Source organism: Pseudophryne corroboree, chromosome 3 (assembly GCF_028390025.1).
Source record: "Pseudophryne corroboree isolate aPseCor3 chromosome 3, aPseCor3.hap2, whole genome shotgun sequence".
In the NCBI taxonomy this organism is placed as follows: Eukaryota; Metazoa; Chordata; class Amphibia; order Anura; family Myobatrachidae; genus Pseudophryne; species Pseudophryne corroboree.
In genome coordinates this window covers 88,087,685-88,099,917 of record NC_086446.1, presented here as the reverse complement: position 1 = coordinate 88,099,917, position 12,233 = coordinate 88,087,685, and the positions used below count along the sequence as shown (strand labels likewise).

The 12,233-nt window shown below is 49.9% G+C and overlaps 1 protein-coding gene across 1 annotated transcript in view; it reads right to left on the bottom strand.

Moving 5' to 3' along the window:
* The window catches only part of LOC135057060 (zinc finger protein OZF-like), an 86,237-nt gene that overhangs the window by 70,631 nt on the left and 3,373 nt on the right, over positions 1 to 12,233 (bottom strand). The window contains exon 2 of the mRNA XM_063962952.1: positions 5,163 to 5,313. The gene's annotated coding sequence lies outside the window, so the exon portion shown is untranslated. The remainder of the gene's footprint in view (positions 1 to 5,162; positions 5,314 to 12,233) is intronic.

The following is a 12,233-nucleotide window of genomic DNA, read 5'->3' as shown; positions in this document are numbered from 1 at the left end:
GACATAGCTTAATGGAGACCACAGACACTCCACACACACAGGGGAGGGCAGACAGAGTTTCACCTTCAAGAATGGCAAGAGAGACACAGAGATTGGAGCCAACCCACACACAGCACTTTTTAGGTATAGGGAGACCCCAACCAGCGCTGACTGTATACCTTAATAGGTTACACAGCCTGTATACAGCCTCCCCTCCCATCTACAACTCCCTGGTACCGTGAGAGATAGCTGGAGTTGTTCTGGAGGGACTTGCTCTTCACTGACAGCGCTGTGCAGGCAGGAAAATGGAACTGAACGCTGCTGGGTCCGCTCTGAGGAGAAGCTCCGCCCCCAAAATGGCGCTGTCTTCCCGCTCTTCATAGGATTATACTGGCCTGAGGAATTATGCTGGCAAAGATCCCGGGACCCCGACAGGCTGTGTGACCAGTGTAGGGTGTAGGCGCTGGCTCAAGGCGCCACTCACAGCGCTGCACTATGTACCGCTGAGCCCCGGTGCTAACTGCGCTCCATACCCTGTTGCCGCCATCTTCACACCGGCCCCCCGCTTGCTAGGGGGGTCAGTGACTCACTCGCCACCAACCTTCTGACTCTGTAAGGGGGTGGCGGCATACTGCTGGGGTGAGCGATCCCCTGTGGCGGGTACGATCGATCCCCTTAGGAGCTCAGTGTCCTGTCAGCGGAGATAGTGGCTCAGACCCCGCAGGGTGGACATGATACCCCCTTAGTCCCACGAAGCAGGGAGGCTGTTGTCAGCAGCCTCCCTATAAAATAATAAACTCTAAAATAAACTTTTACTAAAGAAACTCTGTAGAGCTCCCCTAGCTGTGACCGGCTCCTCCGGGCTCATTTTCTAAACTGAGTCTGGTAGGAGGGGCATAGAGGGAGGAGCCAGCCCACACTCTCAAACTCATAGGGGTATATGCAATTGCGGTCGAATTCCCGAAATTGTCGAATTCCGGGTAATTTTCGACCAAAAAAAAAAATTCGCCTATGCAATTCAGTGCTTTCCGACCAAAAAACGGACTTTCAAAATTCGACTTTTTGAAATTCGAATTTTTGCAAATTCGACTTTTCTGCAATGATACAAGTGCTGCAATTCGACCAAAGCATATTCAATTCAAGTTTGGAAATTCGACAGCAGTGCTTTTAGACAGCAAATTCGTCATTTTCAATCCGCCACACTTTGGAGGGTGAAAACAATAAAAAAAATTTTAAACATGTTTTTTTTGGTGTTTTTTTTTTTAGGAATAGCATATCTATTTATATTAGAAGGGATTAGGTACTTTTTTTTTTTTTTTTTGGAGGCACAAATATTATTTATATATTTTTTAAAATATTATTATTATTTTTTTTTTTTTTTTATTGCTGGAACGGTAAAATCCTTAAAAAAAATGGCGTGGGGTCCCCCCTCCAAAGCATAACCAGCCTCAGGCTCTTCGAGCTGGTCCTGGTTCTAAAAATGCGGGGGTAAAATTGACAGGGGATCCCCCGTATTTTTAAAACCAGCACCGGGCTCTGCGCCTGGTGCTGGTGCCAAAAATACGGGGGACAAAAAGAGTAGGGGTCCCCCGTATTTTTAACACCAGCATCGGGCTCCACTAGCTGGACAGATAATGCCACAGCCGGGGGTCACTTTTATGCCGTGCCCTGCGGCCGTGGCATTAAATATCCAACTAGTTACCCCTGGCCGGGGTACCCTGGGGGAGTGGGGACCCCTTCAATCAAGGGGTCCCCCCCCAGCCACCCAAGGGCCAGGGGTGAAGCCCGAGGCTGTCCCCCCCCATCCAATGGGCTGCGGATGGGGGGCTGATAGCCTTTTGTGATCATGAAAAGATATTGTTTTTTCCAGCAGTACTACAAGTCCCAGCAAGCCTCCCCCGCAAGCTGGTACTTGGAGAACCACAAGTACCAGCATGCGGGAGAAAAACGGGCCCGCTGGTACCTGTAGTACTACTGGGAAAAAAATACCCAAATAAAAACAGGACACACACACCGTGACAGTAAAACTTTATTACACACTGCCGACACACACATACTTACCTATGTTCACACGCCGACATCGGTCCTCTTCTCCAAGTAGAATCCACGGATACCTGAAAAGAAAAGTTCAATATACTCACCTCAGCCATGGTCCGGAGATAAATCCACGTACTTGGCAAAATAACAAATCGCAAATACCCGACCACCGGACTGAAAGGGGTCCCATGCTGACACATGAGACCCCTTTCCACGAATGAGACCTGTCAGTGACAGCTGTCACACAAAGGTCTCTAAAGCCAATCAGGAAGCGCAACTTCGTTGCGCTCACCTGATTGGCTGTGCGCTGTCTGAACTCAGACAGCGCATCGCACAGCCCCGTCCATTTTATTCAATGGTGGGAACTTAGCTGCTAGCGGTAAGGTCACCCGCCGGTCAGCGGCTGACCGCGGGTAACCCCACCGCTAGCCGCTAAGTTCCCACCATTGAAACTAATGGAGCGGCTTTGCGATGCGCTGTCACAGCTCAGACAGCGCACAGCCAATCAGGTGAGCGCCACGGAAGTAGCGCTTCCTGATTGGCTGAAGGGACTTCAGTGACAGGAGTCACGTGATGTCCCGGCATTCGGGAGAAAGGGGTCTGATGTGAAAGCATGGGACCCCTTTTAGTCCGGTATGGAGCGGGTGTTCGGTTTGTTTTTTTAACAAGTACGTGGATTTATATCTGGACGTGGATGTACCTCTGGACGCTGGAAGGTGAGTATAATTTTTTCACAGGTACCCTCGGATCGTCGGAGACCGTGGCAGTCGGCGTGTCAACATAGGTAAGTATGTGTGTGTCGGTAGTGTGTAATAAAGTTTTACTATCAAGGTGTCTGTGTACTGTTTTTATTTGGGTATTTTTTTTCCAGTAGTACTACAGGTACCAGCGGGCCCGTTTTTCTCCCGCATGCTGGTACTTGTGGTTCTCCAAGTACCAGCTTGCGGGGGAGGCTTGCTGGGACTTGTAGTACTGCTGGAAAAAACAATATTCTTTTCATTATCACAAAAGGCTATCAGCCCCCCCATCCGCAGCCCATTGGATGGGGGGGGACAGCCTCGGGCTTCACCCCTGGCCCTTGGGTGGCTGGGGGGGGTGGACCCCTTGATTGTAGGGGTCCCCACTCCCCCAGGGTACCCCGGCCAGGGGTGACTAGTTGGATACTTAATGCCACGGCCGCAGGGCACGGCATAAAAGTGACCCCCGGCTGTGGCATTATCTGTCCAGCTAGTGGAGCCCGATGCTGGTGTTAAAAATACGGGGGACCCCTACTCTTTTTGTCCCCCGTATTTTTGGCACCAGCACCAGGCGCAGAGCCCGGTGCTGGTTTTAAAAATACGGGGGATCCCTGCCCAATTTTTCCCCGCATTTTTAGAACCAGGACCAGCTCGAAGAGCCCGAGGCTGGTTATGCTTTGGAGGGGGGACCCCACGCCATTTTTTTTTCCGGGTTTTTCCCGTTTTTTCCCGTTTTTTAAAATCGCGGCAAAATCCGCCAAATCAGCCGATTTTCGCCCGCGGTTCTGTCGAATCCGATTTTCATTGAATATGGTGAATTCCGGCAGCCACCTGCCGGAATTCACCTGTCGAATTGAGTCGAATTTAAAAACGGCGATAATTTGCCGCGATTCGCCGTGAATTGCATATACCCCTTAAAGTGCCAATGGCTCCTGGTGGACCCGTCTATACCCCATGGTACTAATTTGGACCCAGGCATCCTCTAGGACGTAAGAGAAACAAAGGTAACTCTCTGGAGCTCCAGAGGAATGCACCCGGCTCTGTGGGCACATTTTTCTAAACTGAGTCTGGTAGGCGGGGCATAGAGGGGAGGAGCCAGCACACACATACACACCCTAAAGGTTTTAAAGTGCCAGGCTCCAGTGGACCCGATCTATACCCAACGGTACTAAAGTACAGTTCCCCAGTATCCACTAAGACGTTAGAGAAAATATAAAACTTTCGTGTCTCCCCCCACCCCCACACACCCCAGCGGGCGGAGGCAGCTGAAGAGGCGGGCTGGCGTTTGGCTGCGCAGCGTGACTTCTCTGACATCACGTGTAGCTGCACAGCCGAGTGCTGCTAGTGCTCCGTGCTGCCTGACAGAAAACAGATCCTGCAAATCCCGGGACTGGAGGCACCAATCCTAGGTTTCAAATTCCCTAGCAGTTTGGGGCCAAAATCCCAGATGAGAAAACATGGAGCATCTTTGGCCATAGCACTATGTGAGGCACAAACCTAACACCACCCATTCCCCAGCACACACCATCCCAACAGTGAGGTATGGGGGTGGCAGCAACATGGTGCAGGGACGCTTTTCCTCAGCGGGAACTGGGCATCTTCTTACAGCTGAAGGAAGGACGGATGGTGCTAAATACAGGGAACTACTGCAAGACTACAACTCAGTCTGCTAGAGACCTACAGCTTGGGAGAAGGTCCACTGCTCAGCAGGACAATAATCCCCACCACAGGGATAAACCAGCACTGGCTGCACAACACAAAGGTGACTGATCTAGAACGGCCAAGTCACTGTCCAGATCATAGTCCTGCTGAGACTCTGCGGCACTATGTGATAACTGTAGTCCACAGGCATCATCCAACCAACCTGAGCAACCTGGGGCAACTCTGCCAGAAAGACAGGGTGTCACGCCCAAACTGTGTGCACACCTGGTGGAGACGTATCCAACAGATCTACAGCTGCTACTGCAGCAACGGGTGGTTCTACCATGTACTAGGCTGCAGGGGATGAATACTTATGCAAACTGCATTTTTCCGTTTCTTTATAAACAGCTGACAAATAATGAATCATGAGTTAGGTGTCATCTGTAACAGACAGATCTGATAACTATACAGGAAGATGACTACATTTCCAGTCACTGTACATTCCAGATATACCAAGTAGATTAGGAATATGTCCTAATACTTTAACAAAGCCAGGCCCATGCAGGTCTGGCATCTTTGCAACCAGGGTCATGGGGGCCTGGATCTGGAAACACAGAAGTCTTCTAGAACTGGAATCACAGGTGGTGTCACAAGAGACCAGGATCGCAAGTGGTGAAGTCTCTCTCCTAGAATCCCTCACCTCTCCTGTCAGTTCCCTTATTAACAGGTAAGACTGATGCCACTGTGGCATTCCCGAAACCCCCTCACCTCTCTATCATCAAGCAGATGATCTCCAGGGAAAGATTTACTATCCTCTCAGTCATGTGACTCCTGTCCTTGTCCATCCTCAGCGAATCAGTGCGCATCTCATTCTCATGTGACTTCCAGTAATGACTTGTGTTCCTCACAGCTCAATTGTCTAGAAATACATATAATTGTAATAATAAACATCACAGAGCACGTGTAATATATGCAGATATGTAACACTGAGTTATCATTATGTCCTCCTCTTATCCCTGAGCCATACAGTCCTGGCCAGTGTCTCTACCATCTCCTATTATGTCTACTCAGTGACAGGTACACAGTAATAATAAGAATTTACTTACCGATAATTCTATTTCTCATAGTCCGTAGTGGATGCTGGGGACTCCGTAAGGACCATGGGGAATAGCGGCTCCGCAGGAGACTGGGCACATCTAAAGAAAGCTTTAGGACTAACTGGTGTGCACTGGCTCCTCCCCCTATGACCCTCCTCCAAGCCTCAGTTAGGATACTGTGCCCGGACGAGCGTACACAATAAGGAAGGATTTTGAATCCCGGGTAAGACTCATACCAGCCACACCAATCACACCGTATAACTTGTGATCTGAACCCAGTTAACAGTATGATAACAGAGGAGCCTCTGAAAAGATGGCTCCCAACAATAATAACCCGATTTTTGTAACAATAACTATGTACAAGTATTGCAGACAATCCGCACTTGGGATGGGCGCCCAGCATCCACTACGGACTATGAGAAATAGAATTATCGGTAAGTAAATTCTTATTTTCTCTAACGTCCTAAGTGGATGCTGGGGACTCCGTAAGGACCATGGGGATTATACCAAAGCTCCCAAACGGGCGGGAGAGTGCGGATGACTCTGCAGCACCGAATGAGAGAACTCCAGGTCCTCCTCAGCCAGGGTATCAAATTTGTAGAATTTAGCAAACGTGTCTGCCCCTGACCAAGTAGCTGCTCGGCAAAGTTGTAAAGCCGAGACCCCTCGGGCAGCCGCCCAAGATGAGCCCACTTTCCTTGTGGAACGGGCTTTTACAGATTTTAGCTGTGGCAGGCCTGCCACAGAATGTGCAAGCTGAATTGTACTACAAATCCAACGAGCAATAGTCTGCTTAGAAGCAGGAGCACCCAGCTTGTTGGGTGCATACAGGATAAACAGCGAGTCAGACTTTCTGACTCCAGCCGTCCTGGAAACATATTTTCAGGGCCCCGACAACATCCAGCAACTTGGATTCCTCCAAGTCCCTAGTAGCCGCAGGCACCACAATAGGTTGGTTCAGGTGAAAACGCTGGAACCACCTTAGGGAGAAACTGAGGACGAGTCCTCAATTCCGCCCTGTCCGAATGGAAAATCAGATAAGGGCTTTTACAGGATAAAGCCGCCAATTCTGACACGCGCCTGGCCCAGGCCAGGGACAACAGCATGACCACTTTCCATGTGAGATATTTTAACTCCACAGATTTAAGTGGCTCAAACCAATGTGACTTTTGGAACCCAAACTACATTGAGATCCCAAATTGCCACTGGAGGCACAAAAGGAGGCTGTATATGCAGTACCCCTTTTACAAACATCTAAACTTCAGGGACTGAAGCTAGTTCTTTTTTGGAAGAAAATTGACAGGGCCGAAATCTGAACCTAAATGGACCCCAATTTCAGGCCCATAGACACTCCTGTTTGCAGGAAATTTAGGAATCGACCCAGTTGAATTTCCTCCGTCGGGCCTTACTGGCCTCGCACTACGCAACATATTTTCGCCAATTGCGGTGATAATGTTTTTGCGGTTACATCCTTCCTGGCTTTAGATCAGGATATGGATGACTTCATCCGGAATGCCTTTTTTCCTTCAGGATCCGGTGTTAAACCGGCATGCCGTCAAACGCAGCCGCGGTAAGTCTTGGAACAGACAGGGTCCTTGCTGGAGCAGGTCCCTTCTTAGAGGTAGAGGCCACGGATCCTCCGTGAGCATCTCTTGAAGTTCCGGTTACCAAGTCCTTCTTGGCCAATCCGGAGCCACGAATATAGTGCTTTCTCCTCTCCATCTTATCAATCTCAGTACCTTGGGTATGAGAGGCAGAGGAGGGAACACATACACTGACTGGTACACCCACGGTGTTACCAGAGCGTCTACAACTATTGCCTGAGGGTCTCTTGACCTGGCGCAATACCTGTCGAGTTTTTTTAATCATGTGGACGACTTCTGGGTGAAGTCCCCACTCTCCCGGGTGGAGGTCGTGCTGAGGAAGTCTGCTTCCCAGTTGTCCACTCCCGGAATGAATACTGTTGACAGTGCTATCACATGATTTTCCGCCCAGCGAAGAATCCCTGCAGCTTCTGCCATTGCCCTCCTGCTTCTTGTGCCACCCTGTCTGTTTACGTGGGTGACTGCCATGATGTTGTCCGACTGGATCAACACCGGCTGACCTTGAAGCAGAGGTCTTGCTAAGCTTAGAGCATTGTAAATGGCCCTTAGCTTCAGGATATTTATGTGAAGTGATGTATCCAGGCTTGACCCTAAGCCCTGGATATTCCTTCCCTGTGTGACTGCTCCCCAGCCTCGCAGGCTGGCATCCGTGGTCACCAGGACCCAGTCCTGAGTGCCGAATCTGCGGCCCTCTAGAAGATGAGCACTCTGCAACCACCACAGGATGGATACCCTTGTCCTTGGTGACAGGGTTATCCGCTGATGCATCTGAAAATGCGACCCGGACCATTTGTCCAGTAGGTTCCACTGGAAAGTTCTTGCGTGGAATCTAACGAATGGGATTGCTTCGTAGGAAGCCACCATTTTTACCCAGAACCCTTGTGCATTGATGCACTGAGACTTGGTTCGGTTTTAGGAGGTTCCTGACTAGCTCGGATAACTCCCTGGCTTTCTCTTCCGGGAGAAACACCTTTTTTCTGGACTGTGTCCAGGAACATCCCTAGGAAACAGAAGACAAGTTGTCGGAACCAGCTGCGATTTTGGAATATTGAGAATCCAATCGTGCTGCCGCAACACTACCTGAGATAGTGCTACACCGACTTCCAACTGTTCCCTGGATCTTACCCTTATCAGGGAATCGTCCAAGTAAGGGATAACTAAAATTCCCTTCCTTCGAAGGGTTATCATTTCGGCCATTACCTTGGTAAAGACCCGGGGTGCCGTGGACCATCCCTACGGCAGCGTCTGAACGGATAGTGACAGTTCTGTACCATAACCTGAGGTACCCTTGGTGAGAAGGGTAAATTTTGACATGAAGGTAAGCATCCTTGATGTCCCGAGACATCATGTAGTCCCCTTCTTCCAGGTTCGCAATCACTGCTCTGAGTGACTCAATCTTGAATTTGAACCTCTGTATGTAAGTGTTCAAAGATTTTAGATTTAGAATCGGTCTCACCGAGCCGTCTGGCTTCGGTACCACAATAGTGTGGAATAATACCCCGTTCCCTGTTGCAGGAGGGGTACCTTGATTATCACCTGCTGGGAATACAGCTTGTGAATGGCTTCCAAAACTGCCTCCCTGTCAGAGGGAGACGTCGGTAAAGCCGACTTTTGGAAACGGCGAGGGGGAGACGTCTCGAATTCCAATATGTACCCTTGAGATATTACCTGAAGGATCCAGGGGTCTACTTGCGAGTGAGCCCACTGCGCACTGAAATTCATTGAGAACGGGCCCCCACCGTGCCTGAGCTTGTAAGGCCCTAGCGTCATACTGAGGGCTTGGCAGAGGCGGGAAAGGGTTTCTGTTCCTGGGAACTGGCTAATCTCTTCAGCCTTTTTCCTCTCCCTCTGTCACGAGCAGAAAAGAGGAACCTTTTGTCCGCTTGCCAACAAGGACTGCGCCTGATAATACGGCGTCTTATTTTGAGAGGCGACCTGGGGTACAAACGTGGATTTCCCAGTTGTTGCCGTGGCCACCAGGTCTAAAAGACCGACCCCAAATGTCCCCTTTCAAAGGCAATACTTCCAAATGCCGTTTGGAATCCGCATCACCTGACCATTTTACTGGTAGAATTGGACAACGCACTTATACTTGATGCCAGTCGGCAAATATTCCGCTGTGCATCATGCATATATAGAAATGCATCTTTTAAATGCTCTATAGGCAATAATATACTATCCTTATCTAGGATATCAATATTTCCAGTCAGGGAATCCGACCATGCCAACCCAGCACTGCACCTCCAGGCTGAGGCGATTGCTGGTCGCAGTATAACACCAGTATGTGTGTGAATACATTTTTGGATACCCTCCTGCTTTCTATCAGCAGGATCCTTAAGGGCGGCCATCTCATGAGAGGGTAGAGCCCTTGTTCTTACAAGCGTGTGAGCGCCTTATCCCCCCTAGGGGGTGTTCCCCAACGCACCCTAACCTCTGGCGGGAAAGGGTATACAGCCAATACTTTTTAAGAAATTATCAATTGTTATCGGGGGGAAACCCACGCATCATCACACACCTCATTTTATTTCTCAGATTCAGGAAAACTACAGGTAGTTTTTCCCTCACCGAACATAATACCCCTTTTTGGTGGTACTTGTATTATCAGAAATGTATAAAACATTTTCCATTGTCTCAATCATGTAACGTGTGGCCCTACTGGAAATCACGGTTGTCTCTTCACCGTCGACACAGGAGTCAGTATCCGTGTCGGCGTCTGTATCTGCCATCTGAGGTAACGGGCGCTTTAGAGCCCCTGACGGCCTATGAGACGTCTGGACAGGCACAAGCTGAGTAGCCGGCTGTCTCATGTCAACCACTGTTTTTTTATACAGAGCTGACACTGTCACGTAATTTTCAACAGTACATCCACTCAGGTGTCGACCCCCTAGGTGGTGACATCACTGTTACAGACACTCTGCTCCGTCTCCACATCATTTTTCTCCTCATACATGTCGACACAAACGTACCGACACACAGCACACACACAGGGAATGCTCTGATAGAGGACAGGACCCCACTAGCCCTTTGGGGAGACAGAGGGAGAGTATGCCAGCACACACCAGAGCGCTATATATATATACAGGGATAACCTTATATAAGTGTTTTTTCCCCTTATAGCTGCTGTATGTTTTAATACTGCGCCTAATTAGTGCCCCCCTCTCTTTTTTTAACCCTTTCTGTAGTGTAGTGACTGCAGGGAAGAGCCAGGGAGCTTCCCTCCAACTGAGCTGTGAGGGAAAATGGCGCCAGTGTGCTGAGGAGATAGGCTCCACCCCTTTTCGGCGGCCTTATCTCCCGTTTTTCTGTATATTCTGGCAGGGGTTAAATGCATCCATATAGCCCAGGAGCTATATGTGATGTATTTTTTGCCATGTAAGGTATTTTATCATGTTTTATTGCGTCTCAGGGCGCCCCCCCCAGCGCCCTGCACCCTCAGTGACCGGAGTATGAAGTGTGCTGAGAGCAATGGCGCACAGCTGCAGTGCTGTGCGCTACCTTATTGAAGACAGGAACGTCTTCTGCCGCCGATTTTTCCGGACCTCTTCGCTCTTCTGGCTCTGTAAGGGGGCCGGCGGCGCGGCTCCGGGACCCATCCAGGCTGGGCCTGTGATCGTCCCTCTGGAGCTAATGTCCAGTAGCCAAGAAGCCCAATCCACTCTGCACGCAGGTGAGTTCGCTTCTTCTCCCCTTAGTCCCTCGATGCAGTGAGCCTGTTGCCAGCAGGTCTCACTGAAAATAACAAACCTAAACTAAAACTTTCACTAAGAAGCTCAGGAGAGCCCCTAGTGTGCACCCTTCTCGTCGGGCACAGAAATCTAACTGAGGCTTGGAGGAGGGTCATAGGGGGAGGAGCCAGTGCACACCAGTTAGTCCTAAAGCTTTCTTTAGATGTGCCCAGTCTCCTGCGGAGCCGCTATTACCCATGGTCCTTACGGAGTCCCCAGCATCCACTTAGGACGTTAGAGAAATACCTGTGCACATATTATACAGCCTCATGCCCAGCACATATACCCCCCCATACCCACAGTCACTGCCCTGCATTACACCTCATACATACACACCTGGGCACACATTATACAGCCTCATGTCCAGCACATATACCCCCCATACCCGCAGTCACTGCCCTGCATTACACCTCATACATACACACCTGGGAACACATTATACAGCCTCATGCCCAGCACATATACCCCCCATACCCACAGTCACTGCCCTGTATTACACCTCATACATACACACCTGGGCACACATTATACAGGCTCATGCCAGGCACATTTACCCTCCATACCCACAGTCACTGCCCAGCATTACACCTCATACATACACACTTGGGCACACATTATACCGCCTCATGCCCAGCACATATACCCCCCATACCCACAGTCACTGCCCTGCATTACACCTCATACATACACACATTATACAGCCTCATGCCCAGCACATATACCCCCATACCCACAGTCACTGCCCAGCATTACACCTCATACATACACACCTGGGCACACATTATACAGCCTCATGCCCAGCACATATACCCCCCATACCCACAGTCACTGCCCAGCATTACACCTCATACATACACACCTGGGCACACATTATACAGCCTCATGCCCAGCACATATACCCCCAATACCCACAGTCACTGCCCAGCATTACACCTCATACATACACACCTGGGCACACATTATACAGCCTCATGTCCAGCACATATACCCCCCATACCCACAGTCACTGCCCTGCATTACACTACATACATACACACCTGGGCACACATTATACAGCCTCATGTCCAGCACATATACCCCCCATACCCACAGTCACTGCCCAGCATTACACCTCATACATACACACCTGGGCACACATTATACAGCCTCATGGCCAGCATATACACCCCCATACCCACAGTCACTGCCCAGCATTACACCTCATACATACACACCTGGGCACACATTATACAGCCTCATGCCCAGCACATATACCCCACATACCCACAGTCACTGCCCAGCATTACACCTCATACATACACACCTGGGCACACATTATATAGCCTCATGTCCAGCACATATACCCCCCATACCCACAGTCACTGCCCAGCATTACACCTCATACATACACACCTGGGCACACATTATACAGCC